Source organism: Corvus hawaiiensis, chromosome 27 (assembly GCF_020740725.1).
Source record: "Corvus hawaiiensis isolate bCorHaw1 chromosome 27, bCorHaw1.pri.cur, whole genome shotgun sequence".
Classification (NCBI taxonomy): Eukaryota; Metazoa; Chordata; class Aves; order Passeriformes; family Corvidae; genus Corvus; species Corvus hawaiiensis.
In genome coordinates this window covers 3349120-3360416 of record NC_063239.1, presented here as the reverse complement: position 1 = coordinate 3360416, position 11297 = coordinate 3349120, and positions in this window count along the sequence as shown.

The window sequence follows — 11297 nt, the reverse complement described above, 5'->3', positions numbered from 1 at the left end:
GCAGGAACAGCTCCATGGGGCTGCTACCAAAGCTGTTCTGCTTTTTCTTTAGCTCAGGCTGGGGCCCATTGTACTATTGGCAGCCTATGCTGTTGGCACTTCACTGCCTCAATCCAACTTTCTCCAAACTCTTGAGTTACTAATGTGACTAATTTATTGGGAGGGATGGTATTGTATATGAATAAATTATGGCCTCGAAAGGATGGTGGAGTGTATCTCTGCTGTTACTTGGCAAGAAATGAGGAAATCAGGGCATTTGCCTTGAGCAGGCTGACGAGCATGTGTGCAGCCTCTCCTGTATGGTGTTCACAACTACATTAAACCCTGAGAAATAACAAACTGCAGTCCCTTGAGACAAATGTGACACCTTTAAATCGGTCATCCTCAAGTGGGGGTGAGCACACCCAGCCCAGACAGCCTCCCCATTTACTGTACAGCAAGAGAAAATACGGATTTGGAGAAGGTTGAGCTATTTGTGGAAGCTCTGAGGTAATTTAACACGTGTGAGGCTAAGTGCCTTCTTGCAGGGCTTGTGGAACAGTGATGGCAGCGTTGGCCTGGCCAAACTGATGGTGCTGGCTGGCATGTTCAAATTTGCATGTTAAATGGTGGTTAATAAAATGTTAATATCAGGCTACATTTTTATTGAAGTCCCACTCCTGGATTAACACTTGCCAAGAGTTGAGGCATGACTATGGATGACACTATGTAAATGATTAAACACTGTCCTGCACAGCTGGATCTGTGCAGCCCCGGCTGCCTGCTCCAGAGTCTTTGCAATTTCTTCACCATTTCATAGTCTTTCATTTGTCCTAAATGTTTATTTAATAATCCTGGAAGATCTTTTAAGCTTCCTGGGTTTAATGTTCGCTAAACACCCTGTCACTTCCACTTTCATAGTTCCAGCCCCTGTCCTCTGTGGGACAGGACGACTCTGCTCACACGGATCTCAAAAGCCAGGGCTGCCCAGGCAGTGTCCGTGGGAGCTGAGGTGGGTGCTTGTCAGCTGCATCATCTCTCCTTCGCATTACCTCAGCCCCTGTGCTTTCTGTGGGCCCTGGCAGTATTAGTTTCACAAATTCATTTTCCTGCACAAAAGCTTTTGGTTACTTTGGGATTAGGGACTGTTTAGAGTTCATTGTTTTCCCGAGCTGCCTTGTTTTGCTGTAATGCTGAGATGCCTGGGCTGCAGGAACCTAATCCCCCTCCTCCTCCAGCAGCCCCGCTCTGTGAAAATCTGTTCTCTGCTTAAGTGCAAATTGTTGATGGGAGATAGCAGCGGGTCTTTCTGCTTCCATTTAACGTGTCAGCAGAGAAAGACATCTGCTTGCAATTATGGGCATGGCCTTGCTGAAGGATTGGCCGGGTAGATTTTATAAGGTAATAGGAAATCTTTATCAATTCATAATTCCTGGTGCCAAAGAAAGGAATATGTTTCATTAAAAATTTTCATCTTTTGTTTTACAAAATCACAGGATAAAACATGAGATTGATATCAAGGGAAGAATCCACGTGCTCTCTGTGAAGAGTGAGTTCTGGGTTTCCCATGCAAAAGACTTTGAGCAGGTGAGGGCCAGTCTGGGGAGTGAGTGGGCTCTGCTGCTGGTCCTTCGCTGCCTTCTGCGTCCTGCTCCCACCCTGCCTGTGTGTGCCCAGGGACCGCAGCTTGGGGGCCTGGGGAAACACTGGGACAGGCTTGTGGTCACAGGAAGGGCTGTCCAGTGGGCTGGAGAAGGCTCCCCGTGCACTCTGCTCCTTCCAGCTGGGTGGGAGCCTCCTGCCTGGAGCATGGAGAGGGAGCTGCTCCCTGCCCCAATCCCTCCATTTGCCCTTGAAGCTGCTCCTGGCAGGACACGCTGTCAGCATGGCTATTCTTGGCCATGCTCAGCCCCGTTTGTCAGCCCACTGAGAGTCTGCTGTAATTTCCTCTGTGATTAAGGGTCTTAGACCATGTTCAATATCATTAAAGAAACAAGAAAATAATAACAATTATGATCTGTGCTCAGGAATGCTCCCAAGAGGAGGTGGAATTGCATTCAGTGCCTTTCAGCTAAGAAAGCTCCTTATGCTTCAGCCTTGGCAGATTCACAGGAACAGCATCCCTGGCTCTGGGAACTTTGTGTGCTCTTTTGTCCATCAGTACCAATTCCTGCTCCCTGCTGTATGCTCCCGTGTTTGGATATGGAGCTTCATCTCTGAGGAGAGGTTGAGAAGTGTGTCAGACTGTAGAGACAGACATTTCCCCATTGAAGGGCAGACAGATGCAGATGCCTGTTGTCCGGAGAGGCCATGAGGTCGGGGTTCTGGCAGCTGGTCTCCTTGCTGATATGGAGATGCTCTCCCTTGTCACAAGTTCACTAAGGTTTGGCATTGTTCTGCCACCACATCTGGTCTGCCTGGGGATAAGAAACACATCCTGGACTCCTGGGCTAATGGCACTGCCTGTACACATGTGTGTGAAGCGTGCACATGCTGCTACCAGCCCCTGACCATTCCCCAGCCCAGGGAAATCCAGAGAAGCAGCATGGGATTCAGACAGACTTGAGAACAAAACAAAGAAATAAGAAGGGTGGAGAAAATTCTGGGCCAATTTCTAAAATGCCATGAATTTCTGGGAGCAGCTTGAATGGCCAAATCTTTGCTAAGGCAAGGAGAAAACATGGCCAGGGATGCAGGCTGAGTCCAAGGCCGTGTCCCATAACAGGACAGCAGCTGTTCTGCTGGGGCTCCCGTTGTCTGCGCAGCCCTGGGCCCAGCTGTGTGTGCCAGGGGCTGCTGGGTACCCAGCCAGAGGATGGATGTGCTTGTTCCTTGCAGAGGAGAAGCAGTCTGGTTTAATTTTAAACTCCCAGATGTTTGTTGTGTTACCGGAATTTCTTTTAACTGAAGCAAATTCAAACTATTCATCTTTAAGTTGTCAGATGTGAGACATGGGGAGGTTTGTTTCTCTACAGCTCCCAGCTAAGCCCTGGCCTGATGGGACGGACTGTGGATGGGCTGTGGCATCCCACTGAGGGCAGACCACCTGCCCTGGTGCATCTGCAGGGTCTCCACATCCAGGCACCCCTGGTGTGGGATGGGTGTCTCATGATGCCTGCAGCCGTCTCCATTTGGGCAGCACATTCTGATGGGTGGGCTGGCTCTTCCCTCTGCAGCCCCTCAGTGCAGAAGAGAGAGACAGACAGCCATGCCCCCACTGCTCCCCTGGCATGCAGCTCCCCAGATACCCACATGGCTGGGGACCAGGTTGCCAGTGTGGACCTGCAGCTTGGAGCTTGGCTTGCAATTGGGTTCTGGATGTATCTGGAGGCGTTCCCAGACTGCAGGGTCTCCCCATTGTCTCTGTCCACCAGCTGCCCTCCAGCAGCACCAGGAGTGGGAGGAGATGCCCTGTGGGATGGCACTGGTGTGTCATTGATGGTTCCCTGTCACCTGCAGCACTGCTCTGGTGGGAATTCACTGGTCTCGGTCATACAGTGGGAAAACGTCCCAAGAGCTCTGGACTTTGCATCGTGTTGCAGTTGTGGGGATGCTGCTGGTCACAGAGGCACGGGAGAATCTTCCAGAGCCCCCCAGGGTGCTCTGGATTCCCTGTACCCTGGGCTGGCAGCCTCCATCTGAGTTCTGCAGGTGATGAACCCAGGGAAGATGCAAGCTGGTGGGCTTGCTAGTTGTCTCCTGTTGATTTGGAGCATTAGACTATGCAGGATTGAGTTTGACTTCTTCCCCTCTCCCCAGTTTTTTAGTAGCTGACAGTTGTTACCAGTGTGAGGTACTAACTTCTTATTTTGAACGCATGAGTTCAGGCTCGTTAATCACTTCCAAATGTCCCCGTCTAAGGGCGATATTGTTTCGGCTTTCAGCCACTAATTTTTTGAAATCTCTGAAATAAGACTCTGCTCTTGAACATGTGCTGGAGAGTTGTTCCTTTCCGCTGTATTTTAAAAATATACATGTGGTTTAATTCAACAAGAGGGCTAGAGGGGACATTTTTCCTCCAGTTTTCTCCCCATCTTTTTCTTTAGAGCTGTATCTGCCAAACCATCCAGCTCTGTGCCAGCAGCAGCCCCTGGATGATCCCAAATGCATCTGGGGGTTAAGAAGTGTGTTTCTGGGCAAGCTCAGTGCCGCTGCTCTGCAGAACAGACTGAGATGTACCTGGGATCAAGGACAACTGCCACAACTTGGACCTCATGTACCAGACACAAAGAGAAGGGTTGGGCTGACGGCAGCTCCAGAGCATGGGCCACTGGAGCAACCCTGGAGTCGTACTCTCTCACTCCTGCAGCAAGGAGGGCTTTGCTTGCTTTGCCGGTCTGCTGGACAAGACAAAGCCCAGCAGTGATGGGGATTCAGGCTGCTGGGCTTGGAAAGTCAGTGAGTGCTGCAAAGCCATAGGAGAAATGTCAATGCCTTTCTGTGAACACTCACGGCTCCAGCAGGCACTGAAAATCTGTGGATATATCAAAGCAATGGGATATGATTATTCAACAATGTGAGCTGCAGGAAGGAGTCCTGCCAGGCCTAAAGCCCTCAAGGGACTTGGTTGTGTCTGGGCTCAGGGATCCCAAGGAAAAATTTATTTCTGTGACTAAACTGGCTTTCATGTGTCCTCCAGTGAGGACGCTCTGTGTCCAGCAGCAGAGTCTGGGGCAGAGATGTGCTGCAGGGGAAGATGTAGAGAGAGAAAGATGGACGGACGGATGGATGGATGGATGGATGGATGGACGGATGGATGGATGGACGGACGTCCGGACCCTTGACTGGGCAGCTGGTGCCATTCTGGCAGCCTTTCCGTGAGCACATATCTGTCTGTCCTGTTGTCACCTTCTCCATTTGGGTCAGGAAACTCCCAGTGCCTCAGCTGCCGCAGGTATTTGGTGCAGAAAGTCCTTGATTTCCCTGTCTCCTAGAGGAGGAAGCTTCAGCAGGAGGGCTAGGAAAGCTGACCAGAGTCACTCAAGGGTTAAAAGGCAAAGATTAATTTAAAATGGGATTCAGGATTTAAAATATTTTTGGGGGGTCTGGGTATCCTGGTTTATGTCCTCCAAGCACCTGGATTTAACATGTGGCTAAGCAGGAGCAGAGATGCTCCCATTTCCCCAAGGTGTTTCGTGACTCCCAGTAATTCAGTTTAAGGCATGGGGTGTCAGTGGAGACTCCAGCAGAGCAGAGAGGAGCTTTGCGCGGTTCCTCTCCTGAAGAGCGGATCCAGGAGCCAGAACACGCAGCTTCCCGCTGGCTGTAACCAGAGGAACAATGAACAAAGGGACTGGGGGTGCTCCGCGTGGGACAGCGCGTCAGGCTCGGAGTTCCGGGGGGCCTGCCAGAGGCGGCAGCGAAGGTTGGGCTCCGACAGCACCGGGGGACTGTGGAGCAGCAGCTCGGGCTGTGTGGGGAGCGGGGGGGCGGTGCCCGGGGGCCGATGCGGAGGGGCCGATGCGGAGGGGCCGTCCCGAGGCGGGGGCGATGCCCGGAGCGGCGGCGGGCGGCGGGTGCCACCTCCCGGTGACGGAGGGGAGCGGGCCGGGAGCGGGCCGGGAGCGGGCCGGGAGCGGGCCGGGACCCCGAGCGCACCGAGAGCTCCTTCGGCAGCACCGCCTTCCCATCGCCCGAGGTGCTGTCCTGCGCCACCTCTGCAGCCGCCGCCGGGTCTCTCTCCCGACCCGAACTCTCCGTGGCTTCTCAACAGAAGCAAATGGTCGCAGAATCCCAGAACAGTTTGGGTTGAAAGGGACTGTAAAGGCCATCCAGTTCCAGCAACCTGCCATGGCCAGGGACACCTGCCACTAGACCAGGTTGCTCATAATCCCGTCTGGTCTGACCTGGAACACTTCCAGCGATGTGGCATCCTCAATTGTCCCTCGAGGGTAGAGATGTGCCCTGCAGCATACCGAGGGATGTCTGTGGATGTAATCCCCAGGATCTTTGAGTGAGGGGAGGGCTTGCTGACAGCGTTGTTTAGCAGCTGAACTTCTAAATGGCGTGGCAACAGCAACAGTTAGGACTTTAACTGCAGTGTCAAGTCAAGCAAAGGGTTAATACAAAAATCTCCTCCGTATCCATTCCTTGGAAATTACCTCCGCAGGGCCCTCCCGAAGGGCCCTCCCAGAGATACAGCTATCTTGTGTCCGTGCTGCAGGAGACAGTACTTACCCTGAGCCTGACAGTTTGCTGCTCTCTCCAGACATTTCCTTGGCAGTTGGTTTTAATTATCATCACTATGTGGTACATCACCTGCTCCTGCAGACTTGGCACCACAAGCTGCTGAGGGACTGACGGAGTATCACATGGTGTCCCCACTGGGTTGGACAGGAGTTACTGCTCAGGGTGTCATCATGGGAGGCTTGCTCTCATCAGCTCCTCTCGGCATTGCTTTGACTTGTGCCAGGTCTAGGTTTGGCCCAGGGAATGAGAAACACTTGCAGGAAATGCTCTCTTTCCCTCCTGCAGCACTAGAAGTGCACAGGGTTCTGCAGTTCACTCTCGTGGATTTTGGAGCTGTTTGTGCTGGTCAGCTGGGCAAGACTCTGCTTCATATGAAGCAGGGAGAAGGGCCAATCGACACACACAGCTCCTTCCCTCTGCCTTGTAGCTCGGCTTCTGCATGGCAGTGAGCAGGAGGCAAAACTGCCTGGGCATCTTTTGCAGGCCTGGAGGCCACTTGTTTCCCAGGTGAACCCATACGAGATGTGCAGTCCAGAGCTCTGCTTTTTCCTTCCACCCGGATGCTGGAGCTGTTGATGGGGACACGTGAGGAATCACGGCTGTGATCACTGTGGAGATGTGCAAGCGCTGCGTGTGCAGGACACAGGCACCACCATCTGTTTGCACCTTTCAAAATGTGTTTTTACACCAACCTGTCAGTAAAAAACAGCCTTTTGACATAAAGCAAAAGCATCCCAAGGAGAGAAGGGAAGAACCCATTCAGTGAACGAGTTGGTTCTACTCCCTGGAAAAGAAACAAAGCCCCAAGCCACAACCAGTGCACTCGGAGGCTCTTGGTGACAGAGTCCAGATCACTTTTTTTTTGGAGGAGAAAACTTACTGAGAGGTTAAAAAAAGTATTACCAGAATGAAACTACTCATCACAGACTCTCAGACTGCTGAGGGTTTGTTTACAATGCTGAAAGCACCCTTTTCTCTTGGAGTCCTACACTGGAAAAAGGACTTTTTTGGTGTGCTGCAGGGTCTGATCAGCTGAGTGTTTCCAAACTGCATGGGATCTACCTTGCTGCATGGATCTAGCATGAGCAGCCCCAGTGGCACCCTCTGAGCTCTGTCCCAGGGCTACTGCTCTGGCTGTCCTCACCAGCAAGTCCTGCCAGTCTTACTTCTACCTGTAAGAAAAGGGTCATTGGTGAGTGTCTCCAAGCAAATTATTTTTTTCTGGCCACAGAGAGCAGCCAGTGAAGCAGCCAGTGAAGCAGCCTTCCCACCCCCATGCCCTCGGGCTGTAGCTGAAAAGGGCTCTGCTGTCCAAGTGAAAGCTGAATGCAAGCTGAGGGAAAACAGATGGTTTCAAGATCAAGCCCATCATATGAATGAGAAGCCAAACTGCTGATGGATGGCAGTGTTTATTTCAGGCGTGGAGCCAAATGCACTGCTGTCCTTCCCAAACTGTAGGTCTGCTGATGACCAAGAACACAGACCCTTGGAAGGGTCCAGAAGAGCCTGGCTCGGAACAGAGAGTTGACCCAGCTGGAGCCCGTGCTGCATCCCAGCATTTCAGCTCTGCTGCAGTAGCATTCCACAGCACAGACTTGGGGCTTACCCATTTGAGGCGGGTTTTAGCTGCCCAGCTGTGGCACCATGGTTCTCTGTAGGCTGCTACACTCAGTGGGCCCCCTCCCCAAAAACGCTGTGTTATTGGCCCGTGGTGAGCTCTTGGTAGCAGTCCAATGTCACAAAGTGCCCCGTCTGCACTGGGAAAACATGACCTTTGCTAGATCCTGGATTGCTGGTGGGGCTGGGATTTGGAATGGCAGCAGAAGTGCCACTCATGCTTGTGCATGGCTGTCTGATGTGGTGACAGACACTTGGAATAGGCAGCAAGGCTGCAGTAGGGAGCTAGGACTTGTGCTGTCTCAACAGTGTGCTTCACTCCCAGCCTCAGAAAATCTCTAAGACGAAATTAGATTTAAAATGGTTCTTCCTGACTCCCAGAAGGCCCAGGAGTGAAGAAGGGCTGAGCAAGGGTCACTCATCACCGGCTCATTAAAGGCAGAAACCCAAACCCCCAGGGAATGCTGCACCATGAGGCAGCCTCTGACACGGGTCATTGGCATGGGCTGCTCCATGCTGTGATTTGGCAGTTGGGAATGCACACTGCTGTGCACCCCGAAACCATGTCCAAATGTGGATGTTTTTGTTATTTTTAGCATTACATACAAAGTGTTCCCTGTTTTCATCCCATAGGACCAAATCCGAGGTGGTGTTTATTTTTGGAGATGTAGATGCTTTGTTTCTGTAAGATCTTTGGGTAGAGTTGTGTTGTATTTTCATTTGCATTTTTCATATATAACTCGATATAGAATTTTGTGTTTGAGAGTGTGCATGGCCTGGGGGAGGAACATCCCTCACCGCTGTTCCTGTGGCCTCAATGGGATCACAGCGGGACTGACAGCTCAGTGGACAACTGGGAAGGCAGGGGGAGACAGAGGGATTGCTGATGCAGTGGCACCTGTCCTGCTGCCCACTCGGGCAGGAGGGACACTCCAGGGAAGAGCAGAGCGTACGCTGGCAGTTTTCCATGAGCTTCCTCTCCCGACAGCGTCAGCATCCTGCACCTGTGGGCTGCCGGAGGAGGCCTTCAGCTGCGAAGTTGCCTCTGAAGGAGGATTTCCCCTTTTCACCAGGAGCATCATCCCCTTGCTCTGCCACATGGCACAACTGCAGTTTTTGAGAAGGAAGATGGGAGGAGCCACCAGCATCCCTTCTCCCCCATCGCCATTTGCACATCAATGTGCTCTCCCTTAGGGGTGAATTCAGAAAAAACCACATTTGCACTTGAATACCCAGCTAACATCTGGGCCAGCAGTTGATGTCTCAATCCATCTCCAAGGTTCACTGCTACAAGCGCTTAACTTTACCCTTGCCCAGATGTGCCTGTTCTCTGCGCTGTGCAGAAAGGCAAAAATTGCACAGGGTGGAATGTGTTGGAACTGGCACTCTGGAAAATGCACACTCTGCTGGAATGTGCTAACATCCAGCTCACACAGAAGGGCAATTAACTCTATTTATGTTCATGTGCCTGAATCTAAAACTGGCTTCAGAAAGCAGCTCACTCACATCAAAGGGCTTTATAATCATTATGCTAAAGTATTTCTTTTGAAAACATTTTCCGTTTCTTAAACAGTTAGGATATTTATAAAATATGGCATCAATTACTACATATTTCTTTATTCACACTGATTAAACAACCTATAATTATATTTAAGCCTCTTATTTGTATATCATGGCAGCATTAAGAAAAGCTCTGTGATTTGTCTGTGTGGATTTTTTTCCAAATAGCAGAGGGCTGCGGTCTCTCTCCTCCTTTGGAGCATTAATGTGGTGGTGTTGCCCAAACAGCAGCAGCCAGGTGTCTGCTGCCCCAGCCAGCTCCTGGCAAACGGGTGGGCTGAGGCCGGCAATGTATTGTGACAGGTAATACTCGGTTCTCTGTTTCTTGGACGCTGAGTGCAGTGTTTACAGCAGCTTCTCACAGCCATTTACTCACAGGAAAACATTTTCTTGGATCCCTTTTGCTTGCTGTGAAACAGTCAGTGTTGGAATAACCAAACCCTCGCTGGCAGTCCGTTGTTCACAAAGGCAGTGTGGGCTCAGCCCTGCTGCAGGGACACGGTACAGGGACCAGGTACAGGGACCCGGTACAGGGACACGGTACAGGGACACGGTACAGGGACACACGGTACAGGGACACGGTACAGGGACACACGGTACAGGGACACGGTGCAGGGACCCGGTACAGGGACACGGTACAGAGACACACGGTACAGGGACACGGTACAGGGACACACGGTGCAGGGACACGGTACAGGGACACGGTACAGGGACACACGGTACAGGGACACACGGTGCAGGGACACGGTACAGGGACCCGGTACAGGGACACACGGTACAGGGACACACGGTACAGGGACACGGTGCAGGGACCCGGTACAGGGACACAGTACAGGGACACACGGTACAGGGACACACGGTACAGGGACACGGTACAGGGACACGGTACAGGGACACACGGTACAGGGACACGGTGCAGGGACCCGGTACAGGGACACGGTACAGGGACCCGGTGCAGGGACACACGGTGCAGGGACACGGTACAGGGACACGGTACAGGGACACGGTACAGGGACACACGGTGCAGGGACACGGTACAGGGACACGGTACAGGGACACACGGTACAAGGACACACGGTGCAGGGACCCGGTACAGGGACACGGTGCAGGGACCCGGTACAGGGACACACGGTACAGGGACACGGTACAGGGGCACACGGTACGGGGACACGGTGCAGGGACCCGGTACAGGGACACGGTACAGGGACACACGGTACGGGGACACGGTGCAGGGACCCGGTAGAGGGACACACGGTACAGGGACACACGGTGCAGGGACACACGGTGCAGGGACACGGTACAGGGACACACGGTACAGGGACCCGGTACAGGGACACGGTACAGGGACACGGTACAGGGACACGGTACAGGGACACACGGTACAGGGACACACGGTGCAGGGACCCGGTACAGGGACCCGGTACAGGGACACACGGTACAGGGACACACGGTGCAGGGACACACGGTACAGGGACACACGGTGCAGGGACACGGTACAGGGACCCGGTACAGGGACACACGGTACAGGGACACACGGTGCAGGGACACACGGTACAGGGACACACGGTACAGGGACCCGGTACAGGGACACACGGTACAGGGACACACGGTACGGGGACACGGTGCAGGGACCCGGTACAGGGACCCGGTACAGGGACACACGGTACAGGGACACACGGTGCAGGGACACACGGTACAGGGACACACGGTGCAGGGACACGGTACAGGGACACGGTACAGGGACACGGTACAGGGACACACGGTACAGGGACACGGTGCAGGGACACGGTACAGGGACACGGTACAGGGACACGGTACAGGGACACACGGTGCAGGGACCCGGTACAGGGACACGGTGCAGGGACACGGTACAGGGACACACGGTGCAGGGACACGGTGCAGGGACACGGTACAGGGACACGGTACAGGGACACACGGTACAGGGACACGGT